The sequence below is a fragment of the Neofelis nebulosa genome, chromosome 10 (genome assembly GCF_028018385.1).
Source record: "Neofelis nebulosa isolate mNeoNeb1 chromosome 10, mNeoNeb1.pri, whole genome shotgun sequence".
NCBI classification, from domain to species: domain Eukaryota; kingdom Metazoa; phylum Chordata; class Mammalia; order Carnivora; family Felidae; genus Neofelis; species Neofelis nebulosa.
Window position 1 is genome coordinate 13,691,456 of NC_080791.1, and position 13,959 is coordinate 13,705,414.

Genomic DNA, 13,959 nt, shown 5'->3' on the forward strand with positions numbered 1-13,959 from the left:
CTCACTCATATGTGGAATTTAAAGCAACAGCATCAACAGCAGAACACCAAGCTCATAGATACAAAGAACAGATTGGTGGTCTCCAGAAGCAGAGGGTGGGATGGGCAAACGGGTGAAAGGGGTCACAAGGTACAAATTGCCAGTTATAAAACAAATAAGTCCTGGGGATGTCATGAACAGCGTGGCCACCATGGTTATTAATGCCGTCATGCATATTTGGAAGTTGCAAGAAAGGAGATCTTGAAAGTTCTCGTCACAAGAAAAAGAAAAGTCTGTAACTATGTATGGTGAGGGATGTTGGCTGGACTTATCGTGGGGGTCATTTCACAATACATATAAATATCGAATCATTATGCTGTACGCCTGAAATGAATGTACTGTTATATGTCAGCTATGCTATCATTAAAAAAATGATTTTTCAAAAAAAAAACCCCACCAAACTTTATATCCGTTAAATAATTCCTATTTCCCCCTACCCCCAGCCCCTGGTAACTTCTATGCTATTTTTATTTTCTATGAATTTGCTTATTCTAGGCACCTTATATAAGTGGCGTCATACAATATTTGTCCCTTGGTGTCTGGCTTCTTTCTCTCAGCACAATATCCTCAAGGATCATCCATGGGACAGTGTGTGTGAGAATTTCCTTCCTTTGTATAATACTCCATTGTATGTAGTTGGCCCGGTGTTTTAAACTTTTCGCCTCAGCTTCTCCATCTGCAACATAGAGCAAATAGTGGTAGCAGCCCCCCGGGGCTGTTGTTACAATGAAATTAGTTCATATATGCAACATCCTTAGAAGAATGCCTGGCACATCCCAACCGTTTCATAAGTGTTAGCTGTTATCACGGTTATTGTTGTTGTTAGGTCATGCCAGCTCTCCCCAAACAGAGTTTTCTGGACCTGATAGTAACAGTTTCTATTTACTGAGCACCTTCTATGTTCCAGGCATGTGCCAGGTATTTTACATTAATGATCTTACGATGTAAGCCTATGATGGGGTGTTACTTTCCCCGCATTTCAGAGGACTTCACTGAAACTCAGAGAACTTAGCCTGAGGATATGGAGCTCTGTGGGTGGTAAGGTGACCGTTCAAAGCCAGGGTCATCGGATCCCCAAGCCCCTCAGCCTCTGCACCACACCACCTCCCAGAGGAACCAGCTCCTGGATGACCCAGCTTTGTTTTCTACAAAACAAAGCTGTGCAAGGCAGCAGCGTCCCCTGGTCTCCTTCCATGGCTGCTTACTCTCCCACGTTCCAGCCGTGAAAGGTAGAAAGGGGCAGGAGGGAAGCTGGTCCCTGTCCCCTCTCTCATCCTTCTCTCCCCCGTCCCCTTCTCCTGTACCCCCGGTTCTTCTGCTTGCATGCATCCTGAACCCGCCCTGTGTTGGCAATGACTGACCCCCTGAAGGACAGCTGCCCCTGTGGGATTCTTAACAACTAAAGCAGACTATGAGGCGCCTGGGTGGCCCAGTCGGTTAGCATCCGACCTCTGCTCACGTCATGATCTCATGGGTCGTGAGTTCAAGCCCTGCGTTGGGCTCTGTGCTGACAGGTCTGAGCCTGGAGCCTGCTTTGGATTCTGTATCTCCCTCTCTGTCTCCCGCTCATGCTCTGTCTCTCTCTGTCTCTCAAAAATAAACATTGAAAAAAACCAAAAATGGGCAAAGCAGACTAGCTGGGAAGGAATTGGGGGCAGGAGGTTTTGGGCTGCCCTCATACCACAGAGTCACAGGTCAGAGACGGTGATGAGTGTCCATAACATAAGTCTACCCATTGGTCAGTGGCGTTAGAGAAAAACGGGGCAGAGATTGCCCCATTCCTGTAGGGTTTACGTGGGGTTTGAGCTAGATAACCTTTACCAGGGGTCTTATAAGACCTTCTGGGTCTATTACAGCCAGTCATTCTGAGGTTGGAAGAGTTTCTGTGGTTTAAACACATGGGAGAGGAGCTGAGGGGAAACAGAGCCAACACCTGGGGAGACTCCTGTTACCACTGGACGCATCATTTACATACACCTCCAAAGCCCAGGCCAGCCATTCCAAGGAAGTCAAGCTGAAATGGCATTATCATTTTCCTGGATGTTGTCACTCTAAGCCCACACTCTCTGGGCTTTCTCACACATACACTTCATTGATCCAAATCCCCAAGAACAGAAAAATACAGCAGAGAGCCGAGAGCCTTTCCACTCAAGCAGGGCAAGTGTGTATGTGTGTGTGTGTGTGTGTCTGTGTATGTATGTATGTGTGTGTGCATGTGTGTGTGTGTGTGTGTGTGCCATAGAGAGAGGATGGCTCTCAGCTACGTCTCCCAGCCCTTCAAGCCCCTTGCCCTGATTAACCTGGCTTTGTGGGAGCTAGCCCTGTCCTGCCTTTAGACAAGACCCAGATTTTGCAATTTTGGGAATTCGAAGAGAAGTCTACTGGCTTGTAGCTGGGGAGTGACCAAAGCAGACCAGTGGCAGTGTAGGGAGTGAGGTTCGTGCACTTTGGAACCATTGTTCAATGGCCAGCTTGGCCACTTACGAGTCTTGGGAATCTGAGCAGACCCCTTCAACACAACAAGCCTTCTTCTCCTGAGACACTGAAGTAATAATAACTACAGCAATCAGGCGGTAATAACAGAACCAGTTCTGCAAAGACGTGGTAGGACCAACTGGATGTGAAAGCATTCTGTAGAGCATGTATGCCATCCATGGGAGTGATGTTCTCACACTGGAGCCAGCAGCCAGGAGTCTCGGGGGGCAGCATGGAGGAGGGGACTCAGGGACACTCATGTGTGGCTCCCTGCCTTGTCCATTAGCTGTGGATCTGACCTGCAGACTCCCCAGGGGTTAGAAGGAGCTTGGGGATGAAGGGGAGAAGGTAGTACAGGGAGTATTTGGTGACCAGTAAACGGTCATTCTCTCCCCATCTCAGATTGCTGGCACTTCACAGCGAATGCTCACAGAGCCTCGTAACCCTCCCGCCCACCCTGTGTCCCAGTTTCCTTATCTGAGACATGTGCTTGTGGTTTTGCCCCATGTCGCTCGTAGGATCAAACCGACTTGAAAAGCCTGCAGTGTCACTGGGTGCTTTCAGACTCCCCCGGATGAGCCCCTCTGTGCCGGCCCGTATGGTGGCACCGTGGATCCCAGCCATCTCAGTGCTTCTGTCCAGTCCTGCCCCCACCTGTTCCCAGCATGTGCCGAGACCTGGGCTCCGTGGATCCTACAGGAAGCAGTTTCTTACTGAGGGAGAAAAAAATCCGCTTCCTGGTGGGGGAGCAACTGCTGGCTGTGTGCACCTCGGAGCCCAAGCCCTCTGTCCTCCTTTCCTAAGAACACGGGTGGGGAGCTGGGACCAGCCATCTCACCCACGTGTCCTATCCTTTAAACAGCTCTGCTTTGTGTTTTGTGAGGTTTCAGTTTATGTTCTCGGGATTCAGAACCGGGGCTTGGGAAGCTCCCTCAACTGGGGAGTTCGCCCACGCACCAGACTGCAGAGACCCACTCCCCACCTGCCTTCCTTCCCTGCCCCTCCTATGGGAAGAGTGTGAGGCGCCTGCCTCAAGGGTCTGCGGGAGGGGCTCACATGCCTTTCTAGAGGCTTCCACAGAGAGACAGTGGCAGAGGAGAAAAAGGAGGACTGAAGAAGCAGAAGAAGGAAGAAAAAAGAGGAAAGGCTGGGATCTCACAAGGGATCAGGAGGAGGCTGTTTAAGTACACAGTGATTTACATGGGAGCTGGGCTCCGGTGGCTGATAGGGGCTGGAGCTGGGAAAGGGTTGCGCATTTTAGAAGCCAAAGGAAAATGGTCATCTTCCAGCAGGGTCCTGAGGGACTTCAGGCAACACTCAGCTCCCCGAGGGCAGGGCTGGGCCATCAACGTGACTTATCTCAGCCTGGGGGCCACAGACAGTCTGAAGCACTTCTCTGGGGCAGACCTCCGAGACGGGGAACGTAGGTGTATGTGTATAAGTAAGGTACATTTATCAGTGCACGGACTGCATGCGTTCACTCTGTGTGTGCCTGGCTGTGTGAGTGTATACATACACCTGCCCAAAAGGCATACAGGCAACCTGAAGCCACATCAGCTCCCAAGCCACGCGACATCGTCCAAAGCGACAGCCCTCTCTCTCTCCAAGTCAGGGTTGCCTACTCCCCAGCTTCACACACACAGGCTCTGAACTGGGCAGTAGTTCAAGATGGCCGCCTCCTTCTTGGCTGGGTTAAATTCATAACTGACATGTGGCCAGGACCTGGTGGTTTACCAAGAACTGTCACCCTCGGGCTCTCGTGTGATCTTCATAGAAGTCGGGTGGGCAGAGCAGTCCCCGTCACCAAGATGGGAACTAAGACTCAGAGTCTCAGAAATGTCTGCCTTTAAGTCAGATGCAGTATTATTTCCTCTGCCCCAGAATGTCTCAGTGTGCTGTTTCCTTTATTTTTGGACTGTCTCCTCTTAAATCTCTACTCTTTGGATCCCTGCAGGTTAGAAAGGTGCAGGGCAGGCCAACTTAGTGGCCTGGCTCCCCTCATCCAGGAACTTCCTGGCTGCATTTACAAGGTCAGAGTCAACGTGGCTCCCGAGTCCAGAGCTTAGCTGCTGGGTGAGACCCTCGGCCGAGGCCCAGGGGCCCACACGTTCTGAATTTCCATACTTAGAGAGATTTTAAGGTTGGGACTAGTGCTTATGTAGAGGAGAGAGTTACTGCTATCAGGAGCTCAGGGAGGCTTTTTGACTTTGGAATCTGTTGGGACTGTGTTCAGATCCTAGTTATGGGACAGGCTGGTCTCCACAGTCTCTGCACCTCCGTTTTCTCCGCTGTAAAATGGGCATAATAATAGTAATAACAGCTAATATTTATGGAATGCCAATAATACAACAAGCTTCATGTTAAGGAATTAATATGTATTAATTTAATCCTTACAACAATCTTGTGAATCTGGAACTACTATCACCACTTAACAGAAAAGGAAACTGAGACTCAGTAATTTGCCCAACATCACATCGCCAATTGACAATGAATATGCAACGCGAGTCCAGATTGAACGATTGGTGACCAGTTTCAAAACATGTTTGCAAACTCCTTTACGCCTCTTGACCAAAAGGCAGAGAGTCTCAGCCTTCTCCCCTGGAATGTTCTAGGGGGCTCTGCAGCTGCCTTAAAGAATGGGAATGTGGCAAATAGGATGCCATGAGATCGCCAAGACTGGATTAGGAAAGGCCTATTCAGCTTCTGCTGCCTCCCTTGGGACTCTTGCTCTGGGGGCCTTCAGCTGCCATCTAAGAGCCCTGACCCCCTGAAGCTGCCACGGAGAGAGATTGCAGAGACAGGTCGAGATGCCCGAGCGCCCCAGGTGTTTGTGATCTCCCAGCCCAGCCTCCAGACACGTGGAGTGAAGACGGCTTCGAGAAGACCCCGGCCCCAGCTCCCTCCTGACTGCACCTGCAAGGGAGACCCCCAGGGAAAATTGCCTAAGTGAGCCCAGGCGAATCCCAGATTTGTGAGCAAAAGACATGATCATTATTATTTTAAGATACTGTTCTGAATGGTTTGCTATGGCACCGTAGGCGCTTCACAATAGTTACTGTGGAGAATAATTAAGAATGCCTATGTCAAGTCCCTGGTGGTGAATGCCACCTCCCTTGCCCTCATCCATCAGCCTTCTCTGGGTCCCTTCACCAATACCTCTCAACTTGTCTTACAACAGAAGCCATGTACACCCCAGCTGAATGGCCACTTCAGTAAAGCCATGAAAACCAGGGCAGTGGATCCAAGTCTTCTCATGTGTAACCTGCGGGCTCCAGGCCCTTTCAGAAACAAAGATGCTCAGAAGATGCTGTGCCCTGGAGCCCGGCGGCACAGACAAGAATGACTGGCATCCTGTGTCACTCAAGAAAGCCCCATGTAGCTCATGCAGCCCATGCTCTGATGCTGACCTGGGTCCCTTCGTTACAAACACCCGTTGGGCTCACACTATGCTGAGTTTTCCTTAGTCTGTAAGTTGTGTGGGGGTAAAGGCTTTAGCTTTATTTTATTCTTCTATTTATTCTGTGAGGTTTATCACTTTCCATAAGAGAAAAGAATGCATGTTAGAGTATAATGAGGACCTAGCCAAGGGAAGAAATGAAATGAAAGGGGGAAATGAAAGAAGGCAAGGCAAGGGAGATGGAAGGAAGGAAGGAAGGAAGGAAGGAAGGAAGGAAGAAGGAGGGAGAGAGGGAGGGAGGAAGTGGTGAGGGAAGGAGGGATGAAGAAAAGCAGAAAGAGAAAAAAAAGAAGGAAAACAGAAGGGGGAGAGAGGGAGAAAGGGGGGGGAAGAGAAAGAAAGACAAAGAGGAAAGAAGAAATGAAAGAGGAGAGGAAGGGCTTTGGATGAAGGCAAAATGCAACATGTACATAGTAGCCAGTCTTGATGTTCTGCTTCTGCCCTTGGCCTTGTCCTGGAGCCAGGGCAGCTGGAGGCCCCAGTCCCTAGATCTGCTCACCTCACTTTGTGCCAGTGCTGGCCTTGCACACACAGCTTTTGCCTGTAGCTCAACACCTCAAGCTCCTTAAATAGCTCTGAACTGCACTGAGTGGTGGATAAACATTTGTTTCACAGCTCACAAAGCAGAGCTGCTGGCTACCGGCAGGTTTGATGTAATGAGTTCCATTCTGGACCCCAGGGAGCATTTAGAATGGGCTCTTCTTTGCCCAGGCTGCCAGTCAAGCTGGTACCAGGGGCGGGGAAGAAAAAACACAGCACTAATCTCTTCCCCACCATCCCTGTCCAGATCTGGAATCCCCAGAAGCCAAACTACTGCATTCTCCCAGGACAGGATTGGGGAGCAAGGTGCCAAGAAGAGTGACTGGGTCACCTCCTTTCTCCACATGCTCGGGAAATGACCTGGCTTCGTGAGCAGTCCAGAATACAGCCCTTCTCAGGAACTGGAAATTGCTGAAAGTTTACGGTCCTTTCAAAACCTGTCTGCTTGCCCTACTGAGCCTCCTGAAGCTGGAGAGCTTGCTCTGAAGGAAGGGGGACACCCTGCCATTGCCATCTTGAGTTGGTAGCCATCTTCCTTGGCCGCGATTCTAGACCATCCAGAACGTGCCCAGCAACTTCTTGCTTATCTAAGAGCCAGTGTCCTACAGTCTGACCAACATCCCTATCACAGGGTGGTTGGGAGGTGGGTGGGGAAGAGGAGGCTGATTCTCCCCTTTCTTCTCCCCTTCCTCCCCAACTCCCCACTCCAGGACACTATGACACGCTGCCGGAAGGAGCTGAGGACCAGTTGATAGGATGAATAAATGGTAATTATGTTGTTGGCCTTTCCACACTTCCTCTGTGGATATTAATAGCCATTAATGCCCTGCTGTTTTGCACCGCATCGAAGCCTGACAGCCGGAGCGCTGGGGCGGGTCACCGCCCCGGCCCTCTCGCTCACCCCCCACTGCCGATGCCTCCTCTGCTTCAGAATTTCAGGAAGGAAATGAACTAGCAAAGACAGTGGGTGGAAATTAGAAGTGGAGAAAACAAATCCAAGGGGAAGTGATTTGGTTTTTCAGTCAAATTGGTTGTTGAATTGGCTTCTTGGATTGTTCTGATTGGGATCTCCTAGGGGTCATCTTGTTCCTTTCCCCAGACTCCAGGCAAGAGTCACCATGGAAGTTTATATCCTTGTCCTTAAAGTTAGCAGGACTGAAGAAATTGGTAAATGAGCTTGGAGGCAGACTTGAATTTTCCCACTACCACACATTAGGTGACAAGAATTGGATGAATCAGGCTTAACTAGCAGAGGTGTAGACAAAAGTGGACTTTCCTGGATCCCACTGTTCTTTGTACCAGCAGCTTGGTTTCGTGAGAGACCATGAGCCATGGACTCTGAGACCACGGTTGACCAGATGGCTCTGTGCCCTAGACGCTAGGGGATGAGGAGGAGGGTGTATCCTTCAGGTTAGAAGACTCACCTTCATAGTTGTGTGATCTTGAGCAAGTTACATACCTTTTCTGAGCCTCGATTTCCTCATCAGAAAAAAAAAATACTCCTAGAACAGGCCAGGATAGACTAATAGTAACTATTGGTCTTTGCCCAGTGATGTGTTGGGGCAGTTTGTACCAGCTCCTCAGCCAATGGTGTATGTCTCTTCCAGATTTGAGATAGGTGACATCACATTGGTAGCTTGAAACTGGCCATGGCAGGAGCATTTACACCATGGAAATTGGCGGATATGCTACAGATCAGGACTTGTATTTTTCCCTTAGGAGGAACAGACTGTCCAACATCTGCCAGCACATCACTGTTGTTGTCCCATTTCAGCCATCTGGAATCACAGGGTCTTCGAGCATGTCCTCAGGTTCCCAGAAACCACACGCCAGCCCTTCAGATGATCTATGTGGCTTCTTCCCTTGCTTCTAGCACGGATTGTCAAAACCTCCTTGAGGCCCTATTAGAAAGCTGCACCTCCTTGATATATTCAGCACCAAGAGGCAATTGTCAAGGAAGTTGATTGTAGTCCAAATCCAGGTATCAATTCAAAATGTTTTTGCCTCAGACAACTGTGTACGATCAATCAGTAATGTAATCCTCTGTTGGTAGAACACAAAAACAAAGCCCCACCTTGCCTCTTAAACACAGCATCATTAGTCTTAGGATAAACTATAAATTGATGCATAGAGCAAACAGCCAGAGCTGCGTCCTTAGGAACGGGGACAGATGAAATAGCAGTACTTTATGGTGAATGACAAATCGTCGCTCGTTCTGTTCCCTATCAAGTGGAACACCATTCATCACGTGGTGGACGCGCTGGGTTCCAAGACAAATAGGACACCAGGAGCGGATGCTACGGCTGGGACCGCTGGCCTGGGCTGAGCTGCGCTTTCTGCTTTTCCTGGGAGACGGAGAGGAGCCCAATTCACTTTCTGTATGGTCCTGTCCTTCATTCCAGTTTATAAGGGTGAGTGAGGCAAGGAGTACCATCAATTATAGTGTCCTTGAGGATGGGGAACTTCATCTTTTTCATGTTATACAAAGTCCTGTCTGAACGGCAAGAAAAGAGCCAAGCTTCCAACCAAGAGAGAAGGAGCAGAGGACTGGTCTCCTCCTTTTTTTGATTTCAGGAAGTCACTGAAGTCTTGTGTGGCCCCATATGGTGACCCCTCCTCCCTGAGCCTGCCCTGGTACCTATACTCCCAGCCCTTTCAATCACTTTTTTATATTAAGGTATTATGTCCAAGAGGATTGTACTACTGTGCACGTTCCCATCCCAGTGTGATGGGTCACTATCTGAGCACAAAATGGGTGTTCAACATCTGTTTGTTGGATGGATAAATTCAAGAGGAGATGCATGGTAACACAAGGTAGGTAAGCTTGGCTGGAAGGAGAGAAAGAGGGGGAAAGGGCTGAGGGGTGAGGTTGTGAAAGAAACGTTAGAGCAGGAGGGTCTGCTTTGGGAAATAGGAGACCGGAGTAAGAGATCCGAAATGAAGGGGAGTGGTATTAGAGGAAAGGGAGGAGGTCCTGAAGTCAATATCCACTTCCTTCCCCATTTTTCCCAGGACCAGCCCTGGCTCTGGTTGATTTTTAAACAAAGTACGTTGACAGCAATAAATATCAAAGGCTGTCTGTACCCTAATGAAAACAGGAGCCAAGGAGGAAAAGTTAGTTGGTTGTGATTCACCACAGCTCATAAATAATCCCACAGGCCCTACTTCTGGCCCTCTGCCATTCCTGGGGCCAGGGAACCGAAGAGCCACGGAATCTTTCTGACTGCTGATTTAATTAAGTGTGGCTCGTCTGTGACGGCACCCGGCTCGGCTCAAAGCCAAAGGAACAGGTGAATTGGCCATGTCATTGATGGGCAGGTCAGGCCTCTTGTTCGACCAAATCAACCAGTCATTCGGGAGATCTGAAGACTTCTGGACAGCAGTTGACTCTGCTACAGTGTTGGAAAACATCGGTGATGTGGTTAAAACCTATCACGATAGTGACAAACATACTGGTCAAGCGGGTCCATGTGACAGTCTGTAGCTGCCACTTCAGTGATACCAAGTTTTGACATTATGTAGTCAAAGCCATGTTTGATGGACTGATTTTTTTTTTTTCCTTTCACCTGGTCGTTGTGGACGTAAAGCTGACACAGCAGAGGGGGCAGTGTGGAGACAGTTGGCATGTTTCCTTCACGTAGTTTTCACCTTTACCATCTGGAACTCGGGAAAGATGTCTTTCCTTCCACCGGCACCACCCACCTTCTCCGCACGGAGGTCTACACCACGTTTACCCAGACATCAGGAGCAGCTGTCTCAGGCAGAAGGCGGTGGACTCCAGGTGGGCGCTCAGCGCGAGGGCAGGTGAGATAATGAGCAACAGTAAAGGCCTTTTCAGGGAGGTGGGAGTCTATCGGAGGGGTGAGTCAGCTGGCATATGCCAGGCCTTACGTGGCTCGAAACATTTGTTCTGCGTGGCCTGTTTCTCAGTGCGGGACCAGATCTGCTCTTCCTTCTCTCCCCTTTTCCTGACTTCTTTTCTGTGCGTGACACTATGTTTGATGTCATAGGAGAGTCAGAGACGGTGCAGCTATAACCCCCCACCCTCAAGGACCTGGTCACCCTCTACTTGAGAAGGCAGGCAGGTTTGAAAGTAACCACACTGCAAATAATAATAATAATAATAATAATGACAACAATAATAATAAGGAGGAGGAGGAGGAGACATAAGCCAGAAGAGATTAAGGGTTTGGGAATTCAAGAGAAGGAGAGTGGATGTTCCCTTGGGCTTCATGGAGGAAGTAAGTAGCATATACATGAGCCGGGAAAGACAGGTGAGATTCAGACTGATACGATGCCCAGGGCAGCAGGGGAATCTGGCAAATTACATGCAAGGAGAAAGAAAAGAACAAAGATGTAAATGAGGAAAACAGGGCTGCATGGTTGAAGTGGCCAAAGATCCTTCCAGAGAGAAGATTCAAACCAAAGAGTAAGTAGGAATAACATTTTGCCCTGATGAAATCGGGTCAGAGCACAAATGGCACTCATTGGATGCCAGCTTTCGGAGGTTGGACATATTTAGGACGTCTGCTGGGAGCCATTGAAGATTTATGAGCAGGTTAATGATATTGGAACTAATCTTTAGGAAAAATAATCTGGCATCAGTTGTGTGGTAGTATGGAAGAAGGGGAGACAAGCCCTAGAGATGGAAGTTCATCCAATGTGAGACAGTCCAAGAGACTGGAAACATGGCGAAGGTCAGCAGTCTGGGACTTTGATGTTTGGTTGAGCCGACGGGAGGAAGGAGGCCAATCCTGCCGACCTCCCCTTGATCTGCCTCCGCTTGTGGCACAGACGTGGTGGAGAGTCCCACGTGGCCTCAAACTCACTTTGCGCTCTGCCTGCACCTCACCTCAAAGCCTCCTCGTGCTTCATTCCATTTGTGCCCCAACGCCTTCTCTGGAGCCTAGAAGCTCCCCGCCCACTCCGTGTCTCAAGCTCCGCTTTGGGGATACTCTGAGACAGACATAGCCCGTGTAAGGTGGGCAGTGGGCATTCAGGTGGAGCTTTTCCTAAGACCAACGTAAATGTGACTCCAGAATTTTAGACTGATAGGGGAAAAGAAGGAACAGAGGTAATTTGATGGTCTGAGGCAAGAAGGGAGGGAGGAGATGTCTTAGTGTAGAAGAGATGTAGAGGGGATGCATCCCGCGTAGAGGGAATTGAGCCTGGGGAAAGGAACGTATTAAAGATGCAAGAGAAAGGGAGTCATATGTGAAGAAGGACTCAGAAGAGAAGGAGGGACCGAGACCACAAGTGGAGTCCAGGGAGTCTGGCTTTAATGAGGATTCATTCATCCAGCCATTCAACAGGCATGGATTCGGTCCTTCTGTGAGCCCAGACTTCGCGCTAGGACCCTTAGGCACAGCCACTCCCCTCTAGGAGGGAGGAGGGGGAAACAACCATCCCTGGAAACAGGCTAGCTTCCAGAATGGAAACATTTGTGGCGGAAAAGGAAGAAATGCTCCTGCTTCAAATAGCTCCTCTGACGGCTTCCCCACAGGGGGCCCGAGAGGGGCTTACCTCTTGGAGGCTCACTCTCCTCCCCTTTCACCACGACCCCACTAAGCTGTGACAGCAAACCAAGCAGAAAGGTGCCGTGTGGCACCACCGATCCCAGCAACGAGACGAGCGCGTACCGTGCCTTGCAAGCTTAGCTTTCTTTCTTCCCGGGGCAAAGCACAACAGTACTATAGAGGATGACACATTTAACTCTGTCCCGAGCACCAAGTAAAGCTGTTGAGAGAGAAACTTAGAGCTGAGGTAGGGGAAAGGGAGAAGGTGGTGAAGATTCAGGAATAATTGGAGTTTAGAACAGGGCAATGAGGAAGATAGATCTGATGGCTCTGGTCTTCTAATGAACAGAAAGCAAGGTTGTCTTTTGAGGCGGTATGGCCTGAACTGTGCCCGCCCCCCATTCATATGTTGACGTCCTAACCCCAGTATTCTGTAATGTGACTATTGGGTGATAAGGCCTTGAAAGAGGTACCTAAGGTAGAATGAGATCATACGAGTGGACCTTAAGCTGACCATGTCCCTGTAAGGAGAAGAGGTTAGATCACAGACACCCTGGAATAAGATGGCCGTGTCCAAGCCAAGGGAAGTGGTCTTCGAAGAAACCAACCCTGCTGTCACCTTGATCTTGGGCTTCTAGTCTCCTGAACGAGGAGGAATAATACATTTCTGTGGTCGAAGCCACCTCGCCTGTGGAATCTGTTACAACAGCTTTCACAGATTTACACATTACGGGTAAGGACAGCAACGGATTGGAGAGAATGAGAATGTTTTGGAAGAACCATAATGGGAAAGTCTATTAAATCTGAGTAAATAGGCTCCTGAAGAGAATATGGTCCATCTAACTAGGGATGAATCCATGATTTTTTTTTTTTTTTTACCTCCAGCAATATTTGGGAAGACAGCACAGAAAACTGGGCTGTGTTTGGGCTTGGCAGCAAGAGACCTCTGAGGCGGGACAGTGGGGACTTCCGGAGTGACAGTGAGCAGGTGAAATGGCTGCCCAGGTAGGCACATGAGGCTGGTGAGAACAGACAAACTAAGAGGTTAAGGAAGATTCTAGAATGGGAGAAGACTTGGGTAATTACGGGGGAGGGAGTGGGAGGTAGAAGAGGGCAGAGTTGTGCTCGCAGAATGGCAGTCAGCTTGGGGGTGTGCTCATGGTTTAAACACAGTGGACAGAGTTTTGTCATATCATGTGAGGTCTGAGTCGGACTGAACAGTGGTCAAATACAACATGGAGAGTTAGGTTAAGGATGTTTTGCAGCTTCCAGTGGTCCATGTTTCAACAGCAAGGTTCTGAAAAGTGGAAGTCCCGGCTTGCGGACACTTCTTGTCTGCTATGGAGGGGCATATCCCCTTTATGAGGATGGATATGTGAGGCCTTGCATCCTTCCCTAAAATGATTATGCTCTGGTGGAGCTGGAACCTGGGTGTCCTAATTCCCAATTCAGGGCTTTCCACAACCTGCTCACGTTAGCAAGTGCGTGGTGGTGAGGGCACCGGTGTCCTCCTTCCACAGAGGACATGGGTTAAGAGTCATTTTCCCAACACCTCACCAGGATGTAGCCTTGCAGCCTGTGGATTAGCAGGACCCGGTGACCAGAAGGAGGCAGCTGAGGGTACAGGCCACATGATAGGGTTCCCTCTTAGACTCTCCCATTCTAGGGTCCTGGAACTAAGGCCACAAATCATCCCTACGTGCTTGGAGAAGAATGGGAAGTAACTGGAATGACATGTCAGAATGTCATTGGCCTTGCCAATTTTTTTTTAAAGTTTATTTACTTATTTTGAGGCAGAGAGAGAGAGCAAGCGAGCCGGTGAGGGAGGGGCAGAGAGAGAGAGAGAGAGGGAGGAGGGAGGGAGGGAGAATCCCAAGCAGTCTCCATCCACACTGTCAGCACAGAGCACCATGCAGGGCTCCTTCCCACCAA